Here is a 12,919-nt window from a genome sequence, read left to right as displayed (position 1 = left end):
TCTAATGCCATCTAAAAAAATTATGACCTTTAAGCATGTATAATGGTTGGACCATAGATTGAGAATACAGTGATTTAAAGAAAGTGAAAATTATGAACATGGAATAGTAGGCTAAATTATCACATAAAAGCATGTTTTACAGTGTTTATATTAATTATCAGCTTAAATTTAAATTAATGAAAGTTAATTATTGTAAATAAGCATCATTTTCTTAACCTAGTACCAATGGTTTCATGACAAGTACTTTTTAAACCAATACCATTAAGTTACTATCGATTACACTCAGTTACAATTACACGAACATTGAATAAAACCATTCTTATTGTCAGTGTCTTCTGGTCAATATTCAACATGCGATTTTGTACTCTCCAAAGTGGTAGAAATGTGAATTATTGTCTGCGCATGCCTTAAGTGATCTGATAAACTGCCTTCTTAAAGGTTGTAGTCAGTTCAATATGTAAAATTGTTGGTGGATAAACTGTCACTACTACACACCATAAGGAAAACGAATAGCTGTATTATGACATCTAGTACGAGGAACACAAAGAATATGTCAGAAATGGGATCAAACAAAATATAAACTAACAGACACACTTCATTTTATTACAGAGATTTGAAAACAATTTTAAGTAGAAACTTAAATACAAATATGAATGTAAAACTGCAAATAGATATGAAATTCAATCATATAACACATAATAAGGGATGATAATTATGATAAGCTATAAAATATAGTACAAAACACCAAAAGATTCTATGTAATTTAAATGTAGAACATGTGTAACTAAATTAAACACTTGTACAATAACAGAAAATTGCTCCTTTTCAATATGAAATAAATATCAATTGGTATTATTTGTCAAAATTAAAATATTAAATCTTGTTTTATAGTTTTTTTGCATGAAAATATCTGGTTAAATGAAACATAAATCTTTATTTAGATATTTTACGAATTTTAATTGTTTCACCATTATTATTTTAGTATCAATTTTATTCAATTAACTTTAAACACACTTTGCATAAATCGAATAAATATATCAAAATATTCTAGTTAATTTTCAAACTAGGCCGCTGATACTACCGAAGTGGTATAAATGTGAATAAATGTCTCAGCGTGCTTTGAGTGTTCTGCTCTAATGCCATCTAAAAAAATTATGACCTTTAAGCATGTATAATGGTTGGACCATAGATTGAGAATACAGTGATTTAAAGAAAGTGAAAATTATGAACATGGAATAGTAGGCTAAATTATCACATAAAAGCATGTTTTACAGTGTTTATATTAATTATCAGCTTAAATTTAAATAAATGAAAGTTAATTATTGTAAATACGCATCGTTTTCTTAATCTAGTACCAAGGGTTTCATGACAAGTACTTTTAAAACTACTACCATTAAGATACTAATGATTACAGTCAGTTACCATTACACGTACATTGCATAAAACCATTCTGATTGTCAGTGTCTTCGGGTCAATATTCAACATGTGATTTTGTACTCTCCAATGTGGTAGAAATGTGAATTATTGTCTGCGCATGCCTTGAGTGATCTGCTCTAATGCCATCTAAAAAAATTATGACCTTTAAGCATGTATAATGGTTGGACCATAGATTGAGAATACAGTGATTTAAAGAAAGTGAAAATTATGAACTTGTAATAGAAGTCTTAATTATCACATAAAAGTATGTTTTACAGTGTTTATATTAATTATCAGCTTAAATTTAAATAAATGAAAGTTAATTATTGTAAATACGCATCATTTTCTTAACCTAGTACCAAGGGTTTCATGACAAGTACTTTTAAACCACTACATATTAAGTTACCATCGATTACAATCAGTTACAATTACACGTACATTGTATAAAACCATTCTTATTGTCAGTGTCTTCTGGTCAATATTCAACATGCGATTTTGTACTCTCCAAAGTGGTAGAAATTTGAATTATTGTCTGCGCATGCCTTGAGTGATCTGCTCTAATGCCATCTAAAAAAATTATGACCTTTAAGCATGTATAATGGTTGGAGCACAGATTGATAATACAGTAATTTAATAGGAAAGTGAAAATTATGAACTTGTAATAGAAGTCTTAATTATCACATAAAAGCATGTTTTACAGTGTTTATATGAATTATCAGCTCAAATTTAAATAAATGAAAGTTAATTATTGTAAACACGCATCATTTTCTTAACCTAGTACCAAGGATTTCATGACAAGTACTTTTAAACCACTACCACTAAGTAACTATTGATTACACTCAGTTACATTTACACGTACATTATATAAAACCATTCTTATTGTCAGTGTCTTCTGGTCAATATTCAACATGTGATTTTGTACTCTCCAAAGTGGTAGAAATGTGAATTATTGTCTGCGCATGCCTTGAGTGATCTGCTCTAATGCCATCTAAAAAAATTATGACCTTTAAGCATGTATAATGGTTGGAGCACAGATTGATAATACAGTAATTTAATAGGAAAGTGAAAATTATGAACTTGTAATAGAAGTCTTAATTATCACATAAAAGCATGTTTTACAGTGTTTATATTAATTATCAGCTTAAATTTAAATAAATGAAAGTTAATTATTGTAAACACACATCATTTTCTTATCTAGTACCAAGGGTTTCATGACAAGTACTTTTTGAACCACTACCATTAAGTAACTATTGATTACACTCAGTTACAATTACACGTACATTGTATAAAACCATTCTTATTATCAGTGTCTTCTGGTCAATATTCAACATGTGATTTTGTACTCTCCAATGTGGTAGAAATGTGAATTATTGTCTGCGCATACCTTAAGTGATCTGATAAACTGCCTTCTTAAAGGTTGTAGTCAGTTCAATATGTAAAATTGTTGGTGGATAAACTGTCACTACTACACACCATAAGGAAAACGAATAGCTGTATTATGACATCTAGTACGAGGAACACAAAGAATATGTCAGAAATGGGATCAAACAAAATATAAACTAACAGACACACTTCATTTTTATTACAGAGATTTTGAAAACAATTTTAAGTAGAAACTTAAATACAAATATGAATGTAAAACTGCAAATAGATATGAAATTCAATCATATAACACATAATAAGGGATGATAATTATGATAAGCTATAAAATATAGTACAAAAACACCAAAAGATTCTATGTAATTTAAATGTAGAACATGTGTAACTAAATTAAACACTTGTACAATAACAGAAAATTGCTCCTTTTCAATATGAAATAAATATCAATTGGTATTATTTGTCAAAATTAAAATATTAAATCTTGTTTTATAGTTTTTTTTGCATGAAAATATCTGGTTAAATGAAACATAAATCTTTTATTTAGATATTTTACGAATTTTAATTGTTTCACCATTATTATTTTAGTATCAATTTTATTCAATTAACTTTAAACACACTTTGCATAAATCGAATAAATATATCAAAATATTCTAGGTATTTTTCAAACTAGGCCGCTGATACTACCGAAGTGGTAAAAATGTGAATAAATGTCTCAGCGTGCTTTGAGTGTTCTGCTCTAATGCAATCTAAAAAAAATTATGACCTTTATGTATGTATAATTGTTGGCGAATAGCTTGAGAATACAGTGATTTAAAGAAAGTGAAAATTATGAATATGGAATAGTAGGCTAAATTATCACATAAAAGCATGGTTTACAGTGTTTATATTAATTATCAGCTTAAATTTAAATAAATGAAAGTTAATTATTGTAAATACGCATCGTTTTCTTAATCTAGTACCAAGGGTTTCATGACAAGTACTTTTAAAACTACTACCATTAAGATACTTATGATTACAGTCAGTTACCATTACACGTACATTGCATAAAACCATTCTGATTGTCAGTGTCTTCCGGTCAATATTCAACATGTGATTTTGTACTCTCCAATGTGGTAGAAATGTGAATTATTGTCTGCGCATGCCTTGAGTTAGCTGCTCTAATGCCATCTAAAAAAATTATGACCTTTAAGCATGTATAATGGTTGGAGCATAGATTGAGAATACAGTGATTTAAAGAAAGTGAAAATTATGAACTTGTAATCGAAGTCTTAATTATCACATAAAAGCATGTTTTATAGTGTTTATATTAATTATCAGCTTAAATTTAAATAAATGAAAGTTAATTATTGTAAACACGCATCATTTTCTTAACCTAGTACCAAGGGTTTCATGACAAGTACTTTTTGAACCACTACCATTAAGTTACCATCGATTACAATCAGTTACAATTACAGATACCTTGTATAAAACCATTCTTATTGTCAGTGTCTTCTGGTCAATATTCAACATGCGATTTTGTACCCTCCAAAGTGGTAGAAATTTGAATTATTGTCTGCGCATGCCTTGAGTGATCTGCTCTAATGCCATCTAAAAAAATTATGACCTTTAAGCATGTATAATGGTTGGAGCACAGATTGATAATACAGTAATTTAATAGGAAAGTGAAAATTTTGAACTTGTAATAGAAGTCTTAATTATCACATAAAAGCATGTTTTACAGTGTTTATATGAATTATCAGCTTAAATTTAAATAAATGAAAGTTAATTATTGTAAACACACATCATTTTCTTATCTAGTACCAAGGGTTTCATGACAAGTACTTTTTGAACCACTACCATTAAGTAACTATTGATTACACTCAGTTACAATTACACGTACATTGTATAAAACCATTCTTATTGTCAGTGTCTTCTGGTCAATATTCAACATGCGATTTTGTACTCTCCAATGTGGTAGAAATGTGAATTATTGTCTGCGCATACCTTAAGTGATCTGATAAACTGCCTTCTTAAAGGTTGTAGTCAGTTCAATATGTAAAATTGTTGGTGGATAAACTGTCACTACTACACACCATAAGGAAAACGAATAGCTGTATTATGACATCTAGTACGAGGAACACAAAGAATATGTCAGAAATGGGATCAAACAAAATATAAACTAACAGACACACTTCATTTTTATTACAGAGATTTTGAAAACAATTTTAAGTAGAAACTTAAATACAAATATGAATGTAAAACTGCAAATAGATATGAAATTCAATCATATAACACATAATAAGGGATGATAATTATGATAAGCTATAAAATATAGTACAAAAACACCAAAAGATTCTATGTAATTTAAATGTAGAACATGTGTAACTAAAATAAACACTTGTACAATAACAGAAAATTGCTCCTTTTCAATATGAAATAAATATCAATTGGTATTATTTGTCAAAATTAAAATATTAAATCTTGTTTTATAGTTTTTTTTGCATGAAAATATCTGGTTAAATGAAACATAAATCTTTTATTTAGATATTTTACGAATTTTAATTGTTTCACCATTATTATTTTAGTATCAATTTTATTCAATTAACTTTAAACACACTTTGCATAAATCGAATAAATATATCAAAATATTCTAGGTATTTTTCAAACTAGGCCGCTGATACTACCGAAGTGGTAAAAATGTGAATAAATGTCTCAGCGTGCTTTGAGTGTTCTGCTCTAATGCAATCTAAAAAAAATTATGACCTTTATGTATGTATAATTGTTGGCGAATAGCTTGAGAATACAGTGATTTAAAGAAAGTGAAAATTATGAATATGGAATAGTAGGCTAAATTATCACATAAAAGCATGGTTTACAGTGTTTATATTAATTATCAGCTTAAATTTAAATAAATGAAAGTTAATTATTGTAAATACGCATCGTTTTCTTAATCTAGTACCAAGGGTTTCATGACAAGTACTTTTAAAACTACTACCATTAAGATACTAATGATTACAGTCAGTTACCATTACACGTACATTGCATAAAACCATTCTGATTGTCAGTGTCTTCCGGTCAATATTCAACATGTGATTTTGTACTCTCCAATGTGGTAGAAATGTGAATTATTGTCTGCGCATGCCTTGAGTGATCTGCTCTAATGCCATCTAAAAAAATTATGACCTTTAAGCATGTATAATGGTTGGACCATAGATTGAGAATACAGTGATTTAAAGAAAGTGAAAATTATGAACTTGTAATAGAAGTCTTAATTATCACATAAAAGTATGTTTTACAGTGTTTATATTAATTATCAGCTTAAATTTAAATAAATGAAAGTTAATTATTGTAAATACGCATCATTTTCTTAACCTAGTACCAAGGGTTTCATGACAAGTACTTTTTAAACCACTACATATTAAGTTACCATCGATTACAATCAGTTACAATTACACGTACATTGTATAAAACCATTCTTATTGTCAGTGTCTTCTGGTCAATATTCAACATGCGATTTTGTACTCTCCAAAGTGGTAGAAATTTGAATTATTGTCTGCGCATGCCTTGAGTGATCTGCTCTAATGCCATCTAAAAAAATTATGACCTTTAAGCATGTATAATGGTTGGAGCACAGATTGATAATACAGTAATTTAATAGGAAAGTGAAAATTATGAACTTGTAATAGAAGTCTTAATTATCACATAAAAGCATGTTTTACAGTGTTTATATGAATTATCAGCTCAAATTTAAATAAATGAAAGTTAATTATTGTAAACACGCATCATTTTCTTAACCTAGTACCAAGGGTTTCATGACAAGTACTTTTAAACCACTACCACTAAGTAACTATTGATTACACTCAGTTACATTTACACGTACATTATATAAAACCATTCTTATTGTCAGTGTCTTCTGGTCAATATTCAACATGTGATTTTGTACTCTCCAAAGTGGTAGAAATGTGAATTATTGTCTGCGCATGCCTTGAGTGATCTGCTCTAATGCCATCTAAAAAAATTATGACCTTTAAGCATGTATAATGGTTGGAGCACAGATTGATAATACAGTAATTTAATAGGAAAGTGAAAATTTTGAACTTGTAATAGAAGTCTTAATTATCACATAAAAGCATGTTTTACAGTGTTTATATGAATTATCAGCTTAAATTTAAATAAATGAAAGTTAATTATTGTAAACACACATCATTTTCTTATCTAGTACCAAGGGTTTCATGACAAGTACTTTTTGAACCACTACCATTAAGTAACTATTGATTACACTCAGTTACAATTACACGTACATTGTATAAAACCATTCTTATTATCAGTGTCTTCTGGTCAATATTCAACATGTGATTTTGTACTCTCCAATGTGGTAGAAATGTGAATTATTGTCTGCGCATACCTTAAGTGATCTGATAAACTGCCTTCTTAAAGGTTGTAGTCAGTTCAATATGTAAAATTGTTGGTGGATAAACTGTCACTACTACACACCATAAGGAAAACGAATAGCTGTATTATGACATCTAGTACGAGGAACACAAAGAATATGTCAGAAATGGGATCAAACAAAATATAAACTAACAGACACACTTCATTTTTATTACAGAGATTTTGAAAACAATTTTAAGTAGAAACTTAAATACAAATATGAATGTAAAACTGCAAATAGATATGAAATTCAATCATATAACACATAATAAGGGATGATAATTATGATAAGCTATAAAATATAGTACAAAAACACCAAAAGATTCTATGTAATTTAAATGTAGAACATGTGTAACTAAATTAAACACTTGTACAATAACAGAAAATTGCTCCTTTTCAATATGAAATAAATATCAATTGGTATTATTTGTCAAAATTAAAATATTAAATCTTGTTTTATAGTTTTTTTTGCATGAAAATATCTGGTTAAATGAAACATAAATCTTTTATTTAGATATTTTACGAATTTTAATTGTTTCACCATTATTATTTTAGTATCAATTTTATTCAATTAACTTTAAACACACTTTGCATAAATCGAATAAATATATCAAAATATTCTAGGTATTTTTCAAACTAGGCCGCTGATACTACCGAAGTGGTAAAAATGTGAATAAATGTCTCAGCGTGCTTTGAGTGTTCTGCTCTAATGCAATCTAAAAAAAATTATGACCTTTATGTATGTATAATTGTTGGCGAATAGCTTGAGAATACAGTGATTTAAAGAAAGTGAAAATTATGAATATGGAATAGTAGGCTAAATTATCACATAAAAGCATGGTTTACAGTGTTTATATTAATTATCAGCTTAAATTTAAATAAATGAAAGTTAATTATTGTAAATACGCATCGTTTTCTTAATCTAGTACCAAGGGTTTCATGACAAGTACTTTTAAAACTACTACCATTAAGATACTAATGATTACAGTCAGTTACCATTACACGTACATTGCATAAAACCATTCTGATTGTCAGTGTCTTCCGGTCAATATTCAACATGTGATTTTGTACTCTCCAATGTGGTAGAAATGTGAATTATTGTCTGCGCATGCCTTGAGTGATCTGCTCTAATGCCATCTAAAAAAATTATGACCTTTAAGCATGTATAATGGTTGGACCATAGATTGAGAATACAGTGATTTAAAGAAAGTGAAAATTATGAACTTGTAATAGAAGTCTTAATTATCACATAAAAGTATGTTTTACAGTGTTTATATTAATTATCAGCTTAAATTTAAATAAATGAAAGTTAATTATTGTAAATACGCATCATTTTCTTAACCTAGTACCAAGGGTTTCATGACAAGTACTTTTTAAACCACTACATATTAAGTTACCATCGATTACAATCAGTTACAATTACACGTACATTGTATAAAACCATTCTTATTGTCAGTGTCTTCTGGTCAATATTCAACATGCGATTTTGTACTCTCCAAAGTGGTAGAAATTTGAATTATTGTCTGCGCATGCCTTGAGTGATCTGCTCTAATGCCATCTAAAAAAATTATGACCTTTAAGCATGTATAATGGTTGGAGCACAGATTGATAATACAGTAATTTAATAGGAAAGTGAAAATTATGAACTTGTAATAGAAGTCTTAATTATCACATAAAAGCATGTTTTACAGTGTTTATATGAATTATCAGCTCAAATTTAAATAAATGAAAGTTAATTATTGTAAACACGCATCATTTTCTTAACCTAGTACCAAGGGTTTCATGACAAGTACTTTTAAACCACTACCACTAAGTAACTATTGATTACACTCAGTTACATTTACACGTACATTATATAAAACCATTCTTATTGTCAGTGTCTTCTGGTCAATATTCAACATGTGATTTTGTACTCTCCAAAGTGGTAGAAATGTGAATTATTGTCTGCGCATGCCTTGAGTGATCTGCTCTAATGCCATCTAAAAAAATTATGACCTTTAAGCATGTATAATGGTTGGAGCACAGATTGATAATACAGTAATTTAATAGGAAAGTGAAAATTTTGAACTTGTAATAGAAGTCTTAATTATCACATAAAAGCATGTTTTACAGTGTTTATATGAATTATCAGCTTAAATTTAAATAAATGAAAGTTAATTATTGTAAACACACATCATTTTCTTATCTAGTACCAAGGGTTTCATGACAAGTACTTTTTGAACCACTACCATTAAGTAACTATTGATTACACTCAGTTACAATTACACGTACATTGTATAAAACCATTCTTATTATCAGTGTCTTCTGGTCAATATTCAACATGTGATTTTGTACTCTCCAATGTGGTAGAAATGTGAATTATTGTCTGCGCATACCTTAAGTGATCTGATAAACTGCCTTCTTAAAGGTTGTAGTCAGTTCAATATGTAAAATTGTTGGTGGATAAACTGTCACTACTACACACCATAAGGAAAACGAATAGCTGTATTATGACATCTAGTACGAGGAACACAAAGAATATGTCAGAAATGGGATCAAACAAAATATAAACTAACAGACACACTTCATTTTTATTACAGAGATTTTGAAAACAATTTTAAGTAGAAACTTAAATACAAATATGAATGTAAAACTGCAAATAGATATGAAATTCAATCATATAACACATAATAAGGGATGATAATTATGATAAGCTATAAAATATAGTACAAAAACACCAAAAGATTCTATGTAATTTAAATGTAGAACATGTGTAACTAAATTAAACACTTGTACAATAACAGAAAATTGCTCCTTTTCAATATGAAATAAATATCAATTGGTATTATTTGTCAAAATTAAAATATTAAATCTTGTTTTATAGTTTTTTTTGCATGAAAATATCTGGTTAAATGAAACATAAATCTTTTATTTAGATATTTTACGAATTTTAATTGTTTCACCATTATTATTTTAGTATCAATTTTATTCAATTAACTTTAAACACACTTTGCATAAATCGAATAAATATATCAAAATATTCTAGGTATTTTTCAAACTAGGCCGCTGATACTACCGAAGTGGTAAAAATGTGAATAAATGTCTCAGCGTGCTTTGAGTGTTCTGCTCTAATGCAATCTAAAAAAAATTATGACCTTTATGTATGTATAATTGTTGGCGAATAGCTTGAGAATACAGTGATTTAAAGAAAGTGAAAATTATGAATATGGAATAGTAGGCTAAATTATCACATAAAAGCATGGTTTACAGTGTTTATATTAATTATCAGCTTAAATTTAAATAAATGAAAGTTAATTATTGTAAATACGCATCGTTTTCTTAATCTAGTACCAAGGGTTTCATGACAAGTACTTTTAAAACTACTACCATTAAGATACTAATGATTACAGTCAGTTACCATTACACGTACATTGCATAAAACCATTCTGATTGTCAGTGTCTTCCGGTCAATATTCAACATGTGATTTTGTACTCTCCAATGTGGTAGAAATGTGAATTATTGTCTGCGCATGCCTTGAGTGATCTGCTCTAATGCCATCTAAAAAAATTATGACCTTTAAGCATGTATAATGGTTGGACCATAGATTGAGAATACAGTGATTTAAAGAAAGTGAAAATTATGAACTTGTAATAGAAGTCTTAATTATCACATAAAAGTATGTTTTACAGTGTTTATATTAATTATCAGCTTAAATTTAAATAAATGAAAGTTAATTATTGTAAATACGCATCATTTTCTTAATCTAGTACCAAGAGTTTCATGACAAGTACTTTTAAAACCACTACCACTAAGTAACTATTGATTACACTCAGTTACATTTACACGTACATTATATAAAACCATTCTTATTGTCAGTGTCTTCTGGTCAATATTCAACATGTGATTTTGTACTCTCCAAAGTGGTAGAAATGTGAATTATTGTCTGCGCATGCCTTGAGTTAGCTGCTCTAATGCCATCTAAAAAAATTATGACCTTTAAGCATGTATAATGGTTGGAGCATAGATTGAGAATACAGTGATTTAAAGAAAGTGAAAATTATGAACTTGTAATCGAAGTCTTAATTATCACATAAAAGCATGTTTTATAGTGTTTATATTAATTATCAGCTTAAATTTAAATAAATGAAAGTTAATTATTGTAAACACGCATCATTTTCTTAACCTAGTACCAAGGGTTTCATGACAAGTACTTTTTGAACCACTACCATTAAGTTACCATCGATTACAATCAGTTACAATTACAGATACCTTGTATAAAACCATTCTTATTGTCAGTGTCTTCTGGTCAATATTCAACATGCGATTTTGTACCCCCCAAAGTGGTAGAAATTTGAATTATTGTCTGCGCATGCCTTGAGTGATCTGCTCTAATGCCATCTAAAAAAATTATGACCTTTAAGCATGTATAATGGTTGGAGCACAGATTGATAATACAGTAATTTAATAGGAAAGTGAAAATTTTGAACTTGTAATAGAAGTCTTAATTATCACATAAAAGCATGTTTTACAGTGTTTATATGAATTATCAGCTTAAATTTAAATAAATGAAAGTTAATTATTGTAAACACACATCATTTTCTTATCTAGTACCAAGGGTTTCATGACAAGTACTTTTTGAACCACTACCATTAAGTAACTATTGATTACACTCAGTTACAATTACACGTACATTGTATAAAACCATTCTTATTATCAGTGTCTTCTGGTCAATATTCAATATGTGATTTTGTACTCTCCAAAGTGGTAGAAATGTGAATTATTGTCTGCGCATGCCTTGAGTGATCTGCTCTGATGCAATCTAAAAAAATTATGACCTTTAAGCATGTATAATGGTTGGAGCATAGATTGAGAATACAGTGATTTAAAGAAAGTGAAAATTATGAACTTGTAATCGAAGTCTTAATTATCACATAAAAGCATGTTTTACAGTGTTTATATTAAATATCAGCTTAAATTTAAATAAATGAAAGTTAATTATTGTAAACACGCATCATTTTCTTAACCTAGTACCAAGGGTTTCTTGACAAGTACTTTTTAAACCACTACCATTAAGTAACTATTGATTACACTCAGTTACAATTACACGTACATTGTATAAAACCATTCTTATTGTCAGTGTCTTCTGGTCAATATTCAACATGCGATTTTGTACTCTCCAATGTGGTAGAAATGTGAATTATTGTCTGCGCATACCTTAAGTGATCTGATAAACTGCCTTCTTAAAGGTTGTAGTCAGTTCAATATGTAAAATTGTTGGTGGATAAACTGTCACTACTACACACCATAAGGAAAACGAATAGCTGTATTATGACATCTAGTACGAGGAACACAAAGAATATGTCAGAAATGGGATCAAACAAAATATAAACTAACAGACACACTTCATTTTTATTACAGAGATTTTGAAAACAATTTTAAGTAGAAACTTAAATACAAATATGAATGTAAAACTGCAAATAGATATGAAATTCAATCATATAACACATAATAAGGGATGATAATTATGATAAGCTATAAAATATAGTACAAAAACACCAAAAGATTCTATGTAATTTAAATGTAGAACATGTGTAACTAAAATAAACACTTGTACAATAACAGAAAATTGCTCCTTTTCAATATGAAATAAATATCAATTGGTATTATTTGTCAAAATTAAAATATTAAATCTTGTTTTATAGTTTTTTTTGCATGAAAATATCTGGTTAAATG

The 12,919-nt window shown here is 28.4% G+C and overlaps 3 long non-coding RNA genes across 3 annotated transcripts; all 3 read right to left on the bottom strand.

Annotated features, from left to right (window-relative positions):
• Window positions 1–4,342: 4,342 nt before the first annotated feature.
• Window positions 4,343–6,274, bottom strand: LOC113560219. Its single transcript, XR_003406092.1, has 3 exons — window positions 6,235–6,274; window positions 5,814–5,942; window positions 4,343–4,383 (listed from the first exon to the last, which is right to left on the bottom strand). It is a non-coding gene; the product is annotated as an uncharacterized LOC113560219 (long non-coding RNA).
• A 400-nt stretch (window positions 6,275–6,674) lies between these two features.
• Window positions 6,675–8,662, bottom strand: LOC113560229. The gene is made up of 3 exons (XR_003406098.1): window positions 8,636–8,662; window positions 8,215–8,343; window positions 6,675–6,784 (listed from the first exon to the last, which is right to left on the bottom strand). It is a non-coding gene; the product is annotated as an uncharacterized LOC113560229 (long non-coding RNA).
• Window positions 8,663–9,075: 413 nt separating this feature from the next.
• LOC113560227 lies at window positions 9,076–12,381 on the bottom strand. Its single transcript, XR_003406096.1, has 3 exons — window positions 12,297–12,381; window positions 10,616–10,744; window positions 9,076–9,185 (listed from the first exon to the last, which is right to left on the bottom strand). It is a non-coding gene; the product is annotated as an uncharacterized LOC113560227 (long non-coding RNA).
• Window positions 12,382–12,919: the final 538 nt, after the last annotated feature.

This window comes from Rhopalosiphum maidis, chromosome 3 (assembly GCF_003676215.2).
Source record: "Rhopalosiphum maidis isolate BTI-1 chromosome 3, ASM367621v3, whole genome shotgun sequence".
Classification (NCBI taxonomy): domain Eukaryota; kingdom Metazoa; phylum Arthropoda; class Insecta; order Hemiptera; family Aphididae; genus Rhopalosiphum; species Rhopalosiphum maidis.
This window is presented reverse-complemented; position numbering and strand designations above follow the sequence as displayed.